This window comes from Elaeis guineensis, chromosome 11 (assembly GCF_000442705.2).
Source record: "Elaeis guineensis isolate ETL-2024a chromosome 11, EG11, whole genome shotgun sequence".
NCBI lineage: Eukaryota > Viridiplantae > Streptophyta > Magnoliopsida > Arecales > Arecaceae > Elaeis > Elaeis guineensis.
In genome coordinates, this window is record NC_026003.2 from 22695429 (window position 1) to 22708794 (window position 13366).

Here is a 13366-nt window from a genome sequence, read left to right on the forward strand (position 1 = left end):
AATCGAATCCTTATCTGATAAGGACTCATAACTAACAAAACTTATCCATAAATGGTGTGGAATATCGAGGGGGCATGAGGAACCTTTTTGGGCATGACATTTCTCACACAAAACCAAAATATGCATGAAGAATGGCATGGCTTTTCCTCATGGGGTGTGGCATCATATTGGGGTGCAAGGGAGAGAGAGTCCCATTTGGCTGGGATTTTTTTTTTGGTGCTTAATAAATTCCTAACCATCTAAGGAATTGATTGCACTTAAGAAGAAAAATAATCCTAGTCTAACTAAAAAACTAATCAGATCCTAATCCAATTAGAAAATTAGTTGAACCTAAGTCCTGATCAAATCAAAAATTGATCTTCCTTGCGATTGGATTATCATATCACTCAATCAAGCTCGATCTAATCAAACTCAAATCAAATCAAATTAATCTAATTCAATTAGACTTAATTCGAATCCATTGCTCAATCAAATTAAATCAATTAATAATTCAATTGCTAATTAATCCTCCTACAACTTACTAGCTCTTAGCAAATTGCTTTATTGTAACTCTTACATTAGATTAATCATCAATCACATTGACTGTAACACCTCGAACCCAAAATGTAGTGATCTGAGAAATTTGCATCCATGTTAGCATTCATTTATATGTGGCATAACATTTCGTTCATGATATGCTTGAGCTTTTGAATATTAATTGATTAGCATTAATGAAGCATAAATCTATTTGATCCTTGAGATTAAGAGATTGAGTTGACATTAGTAATATTGAAGTTAAATTTTGGTGGTTATTGAGCATCGAATGAACTGATATTTGTAAGGATATCTTAGATGATAAACATGACAGATTTTATGGTATAGATTTAGAAAATATAAAGTAAGAAAAGCAATGGATATTTTGTCATTTGGAGGAAAAAAGTTGTCAAGAATTGCTTAATGATTGTAAAAAGTTAAACTTGAATGATGTAGAAAAAGATGAAGAAATATATATCACAGCATTGAGACCTTAGTAGCATGAAGAAATAGTGAGAAATATAAGAGTACATAGTGTACTTAGGATTGAATTTGTCTAGTTAGCTGAAGGAGAATTAGCTTAGGGTCATGAGAAAATTCATAGCTTATATGAAATTGAAGATGCAAAATCAATCAGAGTTAAATTGGAATGAAAGGAATAAGTAATCAGAGATGAAATTGAAGAATTTGATCAGATTAGAATTACATGAATTAATATATATATTAATGATAGTGTTGTGTCGAGTAGACTCAAGTTTCAGATGAGCCGACTCATCTGTGGAAAAATAGTGAGACCAGGTGGGTCCCAAATATTTTAGAGTTTTGATTTAGAAAGGATTTTAAAAGAATAACTCAGCAACCTTGTTATATAAAGAAAGAAGCAGCAATTCCTTTTAACAACACCTTAGCATGGTCATTAAATTGCTGGACTTTTATAAAGTTCACACCTAGCAAGAAACTTAGCAAATAGCTCCATTAATTTATTCTTTTCCAGCCTTATCCACCGGTTCCCCTTGTTTGCTATTTTGGTTCTTTAGTTAAAAAATAGAGAAGTTAGAGGAGAAGGAGAGCTGGAGAAGGTGGTATTCTCGATCAGAAATTAAAAAAAAAAAATTCAGCTAGGAAAAAGGTGATCTATTAATAACCTGATTTGGAAGAAAAGATGGCTGAAGGTAGGAAGGAAAAGAAAGCTATGTTAGTGCTGTAGTGTTCCAGCTAATTGAGGTAAGAATTTCAAAACCCTAAAATGAATTTAAATTAAACTTTGAATGACAATTATAAGGCTTGATATTTTGATGAATTGAAATATAAGTTACGAATTTGAATTGGAGAAGCAGTGTTGCTACTGATTTTCTTAAAAACTATTTAAACTACTTCAGCAATTAGATGATATTGTATTAGCTGAACTTGGGATAGATGATGAAAGTAAAAATCAGTCAAATTGCTGAAAATTTTGAAATTTATGTTGGGGTTTAGCTAACCCTAAGCAAGGCAAAACAAGATGAAACAAAAGTAAGAACTAGAAGACCTAAAGAATAAGCATAAAGAAGCAAAGTATGTATTTTCATACTCATGTATCATGTTAATATTGTATTAATCAGCATGTATCAACTTTGTAGGAAAGGAAAAGAGCTAAAAAGGGGTGCTTTGGATGAGTCAACCACAAGACCAAGGTAGTGCAATAGCTATTAAGAGGTGAGTGGATTTTTCTATTAAACCTAGGTGATTTTCTCTACTATACTTTGCAATGAAAGAATTTATCTCTGAAAAGAAAGTTATATTTTTGTTAGTCTTCGGCTTATTTTATATATGTAAGCATTGGAAATAGAAAATGATATCTTATTGAATGTAGAATGTGTATATGTATGTACCAGTTTGAACAGCATAGCAACTTAGGTTTGAAAATATTTTAAATTAGCTTATCAGCCTTTGAATCAGTATGTTAGCATTTGAATTTTTATTGAGCTAGTTTTGAAAAAGACTACCCATAGGAGTGATCAACCTATGAGATGTGCCACAGTATCAGTATTTTATACAGTAGAAAATAGCCGGTACCACAAAAGAGAAAAACAGCATAAACTCAGCATGCCCCGTGAGGCTAGCTCAGTAGTATCAATTGCTATGTATCATCTGCCCATGGAAGTGGTACCCTGTGGTGTAGTCGGCAGTAGCCAGTAGCATTCTTTTGCAAAAATTGTTTATTACATGGTTTTACTCTATAAGTCACGGTTATTCTTGTATAGCGTACAAAAATTTTGAAAGCATATCAGTAGTATCAGCTATATATTATAATGAGTATTTAAACTATGCTTTCCTATTTCTCATTTTAAAGGGATTATCCATTTATTGGGACTTAGGTTTCATCCATCTCACTTTTTTTTATTTGCATATTTGAAGCCTCTTAGCCAAGCATAGAAGTAAGCTTCAACATCAATATAGCATTTATATAAAAGAAGTTTGGCGTGTCAACTAGTGAGAGAAGCATTATATTTTGCCATATTAGCTAGTGAGAGGAGCATGTTGGATTACGTGTATTATGTTGGGGTTGTTCAGTTTAGAAAAAATTATTAATGTATTGTACTTGAAAACCATGTATATAAAGTCTTGGGATGATGAATAAAAGCTTAAAGTTATCTTGGAGTTATGTTGAGTTGACTTGAAAATTTTGATTTTAGCTGAGCAGGAGCAAGTTGTAGTAGATGAATAGGGTTTACTAGTAGCTTATGAACCATGATATAAGATACTAGCAAAACTCTACTCAACTATTGCACCCATACTCGGGCTAGGGAGAGGGGTGTGACATTGATGATTAGATCCAATAGTGATTCATAATTGCTAATCAACTATTTGATCAGATAAAGATCTCTTTTGTATGTGACCTATAGATTCTATTCTGTCTGGTAGTGAGGTATACTGTGTCTCCATTATAATATCATCGAAAGTCCTTTCAATGGATTGGAACAATTCTAACTCTGTCCATCAAGAGTCATCGATCATCAAGATAATACTTGACGAGTCTCACGATCCACCAGTGAAACCTAACAATATATGTGACAATTCAGTAGAATGGAATATTGAACCTCTAGGTGCAGTTACTGTATAATTTATTTCTTCTGTCGTGAGTCCCAACAAGACGTAGGTCAAGAATCACTCGTCAAACCCATTCGTTCGTCATATATCAAAATCAATCGACTCAAGTTCATGTGAAATCTTATGGAAACTCATTTCTATCATTCACCTACCATGATCATGGATTTTAGGACTCAGTCTCATGAATTGCATAGGACCCCTCCCTATCTACCAGGATTGACAGATTTCATCTTGGTGCACACCTATTTCTACAATGGATCTACCGTAACCAACATATACCATAAGATTTTGAATGGCTAGGTAACCAAGTATTGGTGTAATCAAACTACAGCAACCCATTGTGAATAGTGAGGTACCATAGGTCAAAGAACTATCTACACCACTGCAACTTTGAGCAAGTCATCGACGAGTGGGTAGCCATCCTTTCTTATGTTGGTTATGTTTAGTACCCTTGATCTTTATCAAGCACCTGCACTCTTGCTCTAGTATCCCTACACTGTCGACTCGAGACTCATCCACCTACAAAGAAAATGATCCGTGTATCGATCTATCTAGATCAGTCACCATCCCCATGATGATTTATCGATCAGAAGTATGTAGAAATTAACCACTAATGACACATGTCTCAAATTCTCAACTCTTGAGAATACATGTCATCATCCGTTAATTCCTCAGACGATTCATAAACATAGTTTAAAACAACATGAATAAAAAATAATTTAAATTTTATTTATTTTAAAATTTAATTATAAAATTATGTCTCTAGAATGTGTATATGTGTCAGCCAATCTGACTTTAGGAAATACATCTAACAAACTCTCACTTGATCTAAAGCCAATTGGCCATAGACCTAAGCCCTATCTTCTCAAAGTAAGCTTCAGTCTTCTATTGGCTCAACGGCTTGGTTAGCGGGTCAACCACATTCTCTATGGAGTCGACTCTCTACATCTCAATGAACTTCTTTTTGAGGTATTTGCGAATAAAATGCAATCATCGCTCGATGTGCTTGGATTTCTGATGAGACACTGATTCCTTAGCAAGCACTATGGCACTATTATTGTTGTAGAAGAGTGAGCACATCCAATGATATCATATCTAATTCCATAATGAACTTCTTGAATCAGAATTCTTTTTTAGCAGCCTCCAATGTGGCGATGTACTCTGTCTCTATGATAGAATCTACAATAATCGGTTGTTGAAACTCTTTCAACTAATCGCACCACCATTACACAGAAATACAAAACCTGATGTAGACTTTCTATCATCAATGTCAGACATAAAATCTGAATCTGTGTATCTCTATACCTGCAAGTCTCCTTCAAAAATCAAGAAGAGATCCTCAGTTCTTCTCAAGTACTTAAGGATATTCTTCAATACTCTTCATTTGGATTTGACTGATATCTACTTGTGACACCCACAGTAAGTGCAATATCAGATCGGGTATATAGCATAGCATACATGATGCTCTCTATAGTAGAAGCATAAGGAATCATGCTCGTATGTTGTATTTTCTCAGATGTACTAGGAACATCTTCTTGGAGAGATGAACTCCATGTCTGAAGGACAACAAACCCCTCTTAGAGTTTTTCATGCTGAACCATTTTATGTACAGTTGTTGTGACAAACCTAACATCCTTTTAGATCTATCTCTATAGATCTTTATTCTCAGAATATAGGATGCTTCTTCAAGGTCTTTCATGGAGAACTCTTTAGACAACCAAACTTTTACAGAAGTTATCAAGAAAATATTATTTTCAATTAAGAGGATATCATCCACATACAATATGAGGAATGTGACAGCCTCCACTAACTTTCTTGAACATGCATAGTTCTTTCTCATTCTTGATGAAACCAAATGATTTGATCGCATTATTGAATTGAGCATTCCAACTTTGAGATGCTTGCTTTAGTCCATAAATGGATCTTTGCAGTTTGCAAACCTTATGATCTTCATCACTAGACGTGAAATCAGAGGCTGCTTCATATAGATATCTTTCTTAAGATATCCATTCAGAAAGATAGTTTTCACATCTATCTGTCATATCTCATAATCATGAGTTGCTGCAATAGCAAGCAGTGTCCGAATGGACTTCAGTATGATAACTGATGAAAAGATATCCTGATAGTCAATGCCTTTGTGCTGACTATAACCTTCAGCCACAAGCCTTGCTTTAAAAATCTCTATCTTTCTATCTGAATCGATCTTTCTCTTAAAGATCTATTTACACCTAATAGAAACTATTCTTGTTGGTGGATCTACCAAGGTCCAGACCTGATTGGTATGCATTGAGTCAATCTCTGATCTCATCGCTTCCAATCATTTTTCAAAGTCAATGTCTGACATTATCTCATCATAGATTTTAAGATCGTCAATATGGTCCATATTAGCCATGAAGAATGTTTCTTCTACATCTTTTCTAGCATATCCATGTATCTTTCAAGATAACATGTGATCCTATTGGATCTACGAGGTGGAACGGGTTTCATAGGCTCTATGGCTCGTTGCTCTTCAGAGACACTCTTTTCGAGTTGAATTTTTCTCCTACTACCTTCATTCTGGATAAAATCTCTTTCTAAGAATTTGGCGTGCCGACTCATAATCATATTGTGATCCTTGAAAGGTAAAAATAGCACTCCAAAGACTCTTTTGGGTATCATATAAAATGAGCTCTCATGGACCTACTTTCTAAATTCTCCATCTATTGTCATTTGGTACAGGCCAGACATCTTCAAATTCTGAGATAATCAAAATTTGGCTTCTTACTATGCCACATCTCATATGGTGTAGTAGAACTAAATTTAGAAAAAATCCTATTAATTAAGTAATTGCCATCATTAAGATGTGTCCCCAAAGAAATAAAGGGAGGTCGATGAAGCTCATCATGAATCGAACCATATCCAATAGGATCTGATTTCTCTATTCTGAAATCTTGTTGAGTTAAGATGTTTAGGTGGAGTCCATTAAGAGACTATGTCATTTTTTTTAGATAATCAAAAAATTCTCTACTCAAATATTCTCCCCCTCGATTTGATCAAAGAACTTTAAGTAATTTCTCAGTTTGCTTCTCTATCTCACTTCTGAATTTTTTGAACTTTTCAAAGGCTTCAAATTTGTGTCTCATAAGAAACACATATCGTACCATGAAAAATCATTGATAAAGGTGATGAAATAGAGATAACCTCCTCTGACTGGCACATCAAATGGGCTGCACACATCATTATGTACCAAAGTCAGTACCTTAGTGGTCCTTTCTCTATATCCAACAAAGGAAAGCTTGGTCATTTTTTTCTGAAGATAAGACTTACAAGCTGGATACGACTCATCTGTGAATAAGTCTAAAAGACCATCTTTCACCAGTATGTTAATCCTTTCTTCTCCATATGACCTAGCCTAAGGTGCCACATATACTTTAGCTTAGCCTCATCTCTGGATCTCTTAGATCAAATGGCACTCAAAGTTTACTTGGATAAATTAACTGATTCATCTGCATCAACATACAAATGGTAGAGACTGTTGATTAAATGACCACATGCAACCATTTTATTTTCAAACTAAATGGTGTAATGGTCCTTATTGAAACTAATGTCGTAATCATTCGGTATTATGCAAGAAATAGAAATCAAATTTCTGCTTACATTAAGCACACAGTAATAGTCTTTTAGTTCTAGACAGAAATCAGATGGTAGTCGAAGAAGATAGATCCCTATGGCCACAGCAATAACTTTTGCTCCATTGCCTACTCGTAAGGTCATCTCTCCTAGCCTCAACCTTTTATATTCCTTAAGATCTGCATTGAAGTGCATAAATGTACACTAGAACCAGAGTCATTACCTAACTAATAGTAGAAGAAACTGTTAGATTAGTCTGATTACAAGCAGGTCTGACATACCTTCTAAAAATGTGTCCCTTGAATTTTTTAAGATCTCTATCAGTATTTCCTTATCTAAGACACAACCTAGTTTCTCAAAACTCAAAATACCTTTCAAATCCCTTAGCCAATCCTTATAGTTGGAACCTAACAATTGGTTGATCTCTAAGATGCGGTCTAGATAATTAGACATAGATAATTTCCTACAGAGAGAAAAAATTACTAGTTAAATTTTTGTAATTGATTTTAGTTTATTTTAAAAAATTATCTTAAAAATAAACTTAGCTCTCACTATTTCTTTGGAGCTCTCACTATTTCTTCAGATCCTAACATTCTCGGGTTAGGAAGCAGAAACTCCTTCACAAGTTAAGATTTCTAGTGGGTATTGCGATCCTACCAATTGGCACACCAACTCACCTGATAGATCTTGGTGAATGTGTCAATCAATGGATAGACAATTTTTATCCAATGCTTCTTAAGCAAATTAGTAGACTTGATCTCTATATCCTAAGATCTCACCTGATAGATCTTGACCTCATTTCTTAGTTAAGTCAGACCCACTATTGAGCATGAGAGAAGCCGCCATTGAATCCTCACCTGACAGATCTTGGGCCCAATCCCATCTCATCTCCACCCCACTACAAATAGAATGGTTGCTTCTTCTCTAATACAACTAAACCACTGTATCCAGCCAAGAATAGTCCACATCGGAGAGGATACGATACTCTACAATAGTGGAAGACCTCTCGACTTAATATTATTGAGAAGTTTTTAATTTAGATCTCTTAGATTTAATTGTTTACTACATCCTATGTAGATCCACAATTAAATTGGATCTATTGAAGAGATCCTAATTTGGTCTCACCAAATCAGTCCCATGGTGCAATGCAAATTAAAGTGGACTCAACCTTAAGTACCATAAACTTAAAATTGATCACCAAAATAGTCAGATAAGATAAAATATATAGGAGGCTCTTCACTGTCTATGGCAATGGTCCTAATTAAATAACAACTATTTATGTTCTTGCCTTAGACACTAAATTGGTCCATCAATTCGAGATTGAGTTGGCTTTGGTTCCCCACTACGAATTGTAATCACAACCATTTTCAATTTTGTAAGGATCTGATACCGCTTCGATACCAGCTGTGGATCGATATCTTGTGTGGACCTGGGTGTTAATATAGAAAACTTGAGAAAACAACAAGAAGAATGTGAAAACCTGATTGGATGTGGATGAGAGCATGAGAGAGAGATGATGGCGGCTAGCTTTCAGGAGAAAAAGCTTTGTGTTTTATTTCATCTCCTTTGGTATTATAATGACCTATATATATCAATATAATGGGTTCAACGACCCGAACTCAAAAAACTTCATAGACTAACCCAATATATGAAAGCACTCATCGAGCCCATATCTCACATGCTCTCATCCCTTGGACTTGATCCCCAGTCCAAATCCTTGGTTAGCCTCCTTAAGACCTATCAAATCAGATCTTAAGATCCATCAAACCAGAACTTAAGACCCTAGGATCAAAATCTGATCCTAGACCATGCAAAAATCCTGTGCAGCTCTGTCCACGCAACTGAGCCAGCTCAGTCTCAAACTAAGTCGACTAACCTGGATAGAGTCGACTTAGAGTGAGACTGAGCCAACTCACCTACATACCGTACCAAAATTTTTGAGAAGCTATCTTCTATCTAGCACACCCTCTGTGACTTGATCGATTTAATTTCAGTCTGAGTCAATCCAATGCCCTAAATCTACTATTACTTCACAGTCTTCAGCCCTGACTTTGGTTCTTTGCTCCACTTTATGTCTCTAGGTATCCAAAGCCTCAATCAAATCCCTCAAAGTCTTCATCACCTGAACTTCAAGCCCATGGAGAGGTATGCATCGCCTCCACTCTAGGACCACTCCTGTCCTAGCTCTAGGATCCAAATCGATCCTAGCCTCCTAAAGCCAACACCCTGACTCCTTCTATAGCCTCCTAAGGCATGGGAGCACCACACCAATTCCTACAATCTCCATCTTGATGTGTCTAAGCCTTGGCATACCTAACAATGTCCTCCTGCACGATCCTGCCATCGATGTAAATCCTGACAGTCCCTTGTGCGGACCTTCTTGCCTCTGCCAATCCTCTTTAGCTGCGGAGCTCCATTTGAGACTTTTGGATGAGTACATGAAGACTTTTTTTTACATTTGGAGTATATTATAGGCACCCTTCTACTTGATAGCCGCATCAACTGTTGCCCTAAACTTTTCTGAAAAATCATAATGTTCCTATACCGACACTCACTGCTATCGATGCACCTGACACGGTCTCCTCAGAGCAACGCCTCTCCACCTGCACACTCTACTCCACCTGGCTTTGTGTAGCCTTGACGCTGGTGCTAGGATATCGTTCCTCATCTAGTACCTCTCCTCTTCGAACATGTGCCAAAATCCTCTCCACCTATGAAGCTACCTCTGCTCGATGCTCCACCTAAATCCAAAGTCTCCCTAATGCCACAAAAGCCGACTCTGTACCTGAGTCTTCTGAGGCCAATTATCTAATGCTATCCTACTGGACCTGTCGCTGCACCTCGAACACCGTCGCTACCCCTTCGAACCCTCCGCACTTTGCAAATCCCTCTGAAGCCATCTTGAATACACTGCATCCCACGAGCTCCTCTAAAACCACTAAGAGCTCATCTGTCTCTTCACTTTCAATGACTGAACCAATAAAATCTGAGCTATTCCTTTCTCCTCCCTTCTTCCTAAGCAGACACTTCTGCTTAAAATACCTACTACACCACACTTGTAGCACTTTCTAGCCTCTTTGTTGTCCTTCTGGGACTGTCTCCATCCCACCTGCACTTTTTCACCCTTCTTCCTCCCTTTTCTGGGCCTCCCTGAAATTGCAAGACCCTCCTAGAAGACCTCCCTCTTCGTCATCCATTCCCACTACTCGTTGGACCTTAACACTGAGATGATCTTCTCATACACCAGTGTCTCCTTACTATATAGCAGCATCTCACCAATAGATCGAAGCTTCCGGATAGCAAACGTAATAGCAGTAAGCTTTTGTCCTCCTCTTCAAGCTCCACCCCAATGTTGAGCAAATCCATGCTCATCCGATCGAACCACTGAATATATCCTGCAACATCCTTACTTTCTTACATCGGAGGCTGTACAGTTGCACATATATTTTTTTCATGTACAACATATATAATCTTGACCACAAATCTCTGGGAGATCTCTCTTCCAACATGCTATACAAAATTTTCTCCTTCAGACAAGCCCTAATTATGGCACGTACCCTTTTCTCCAAGACATCCATTGCTCGTCATCCATCCCCTCCAGCCTATCCTCCAAGGCTGAATCTAATCCCATCTATATCAGTAGATCCTCCACCCTCACCTTCTACATGGTGAAACTCCCCTTCCATCAAATTTATCAAATCCAACTTTTACCCCACTACTCTCCATGATCAAACACAATCACAGTAGCACACAAGATGGATCCAAAAAATACCTGATAAGAGATTATGGATAGCAGCCCCCAGATCTCTTCCTTCCTCATAAATCTTGAAGAAAACCCTAGATCTAAAAACTTGATGCTAATTCTCTGCTGCAGACAACTCCTTGATCTTTTCTTGTTCCTCTTCCATGTTCAATCTGGCTCTAATACCAATTGTAAGGATCTGGTATCGCTCGGATACCAGCTATGGATGATGTTTTGCATGGACCTGGGTGTTAATCTAGAAAACCTGAGAAGAGAACAAGAAGAATGCAGAAACTTGATTAGATTATGGACGAGAGCATGAGAGAAAGAGAGATGATGGTGGCTAAGATTTCAAAAGAAAATGTTCTGTGTTTTATTTCATGTCCTTTGGTATTACAATGACCTATATATATACCAATACAATGGGTTCAACAATCCGAGCCCAAAAAACTCTCTAAACTAATCCAATACATGAAAGCACTCATCGAACCCATGTCTCACATGCTCTCATCTCTTGACTTGATCCCAGTCCAAATCCTTGGTTAGCCCTCTAAAGACTTATCAAATCAGGCCTTAAGACCCTAGGATCAAAACTCAATCTCAGACTCATGCAAAAATTCTATGCAACTCTGCCTATGCAACTGAACCGGCTCAATCTCAGACGAGTGGACTAACCTGAGACTAAATCGACCCAAATTGAGACTGAGCCGACTTACCTGCATGCCATGTCAGAATTTTTGAGAAGCTATCTTTTGTCTAGCACTCTCTCTGCAACTTGATTGATCTAGTCTCAGTCTGAGTCGATCCAGTGTCCTGAATCTGCTATTCCTCCACAGTCTTCAACCCTAGCTCTGATTTCTTGCTCTACCTTATGTCTTCAGGTATCCAAAGCCTCAACCAAGCCCCTCAAAGTCTCATTGCCTGAACCTTGAGCTCATGGAGAGGTACGCACCGCCTCCACCCTAAGATCACTCTTATCCTAGCCCTAGGATCCAAATCAGTCCTAAACTCCTAGAGCCAACACCCTGACTCCTCCTATGGTCTCCTAAGGCTTAGGAGTACCACACCAATTCTTACAAATTTGAGTTCATGATACATCCTACATTAAAGGTTATAGCGATTCAGTACGATCACTACATGTATGATGAACCACACAAAACCCAATTGCTTTAATTTTAGATCCTTAATTCTCAAATTCAAATCTTAATTAAGTGCATTATAGAATCAGATTTAGTTTAGATATCAAAACTATTTTAATATCTAAACATTTAATTATGCATCTCATACACAACTACATAAAATTTTGATTCATATTGATCCTAAACGACTTCGAATCTAAGATTTTGCACAAAAATAATTTTTTTTTTCATGGGTTCTTTTTCTTGATTCATATAGGCACCCCTTCCATCATAGTCCTCTATGGCAAGATGACCTTTACTATGATTCTCGAAGAGTACTAGCCTACTAAGAAATCAATCTATATCTACACATATCATATATGCATAAAAATTTCATACATCTCATGTATTAGCAGGATCTAATCCATCACGTGTTTTAAATTAGATCTAATCTAATTATTAAATCTAATTTTTCAAATCTAAACATACACATCTCATGTTACATAGATCAAGCATACATCCCATGTATCATATAAAAATCAGATCATAAAACATGTATTTCAGATCTATACATCTCATGCAACATAGATCTAATATGATCATTTCATGGCATACATCTCATTCATCATATGAAATCAGATCATAATCTCATGCATCATATAAAATCAGATCATAATCTTATAAAAATTAGATCTAAAAATTTTGATCAACACATTATCACATAACGTTCAACAATCTTTCTAGAATAAATTTCTATCAGAATGACCTCGAACTTTGACCAAAAATTTTTAGATCTGCAAATTTGATTATCAGATCTAAAGATCTAATTTCAGATCTTAAAAATGCATGTGAACGACAACCTATTTCTCTGATATCACTTGAAGGATGTCGAACATCCAGGGACATGCATGGAGAATTCAGAATGTCCAGATTTTTAACTTTTAAAAATATGAACATAGCGGAATAAAAATCTGATCTAGATTAAAATTTTTTAATCTATCTAATATGTACTAAGTAGATCTAATCTATGGCTAATAGGATCTATCACATACAAGATTTAAGTTACTAAAATTTAAATCAGATTTAAAAAGAACAAAAAATCGGAGATCGATCTCCATACCTTTTGTGGGTAGCCTTCCACCACAATCTGATGATCGTGGTAATCTGATGAGATCCTCGATGAGCCGCACATACATCTGGCCTCCATAGTATTCACACGAAATCTTCGATCTGATCAGAGGCTCGATTTCATCGGGGTGCTAGCTCCCTTGTAGCAGTTGCTTTTTGTTGGTTA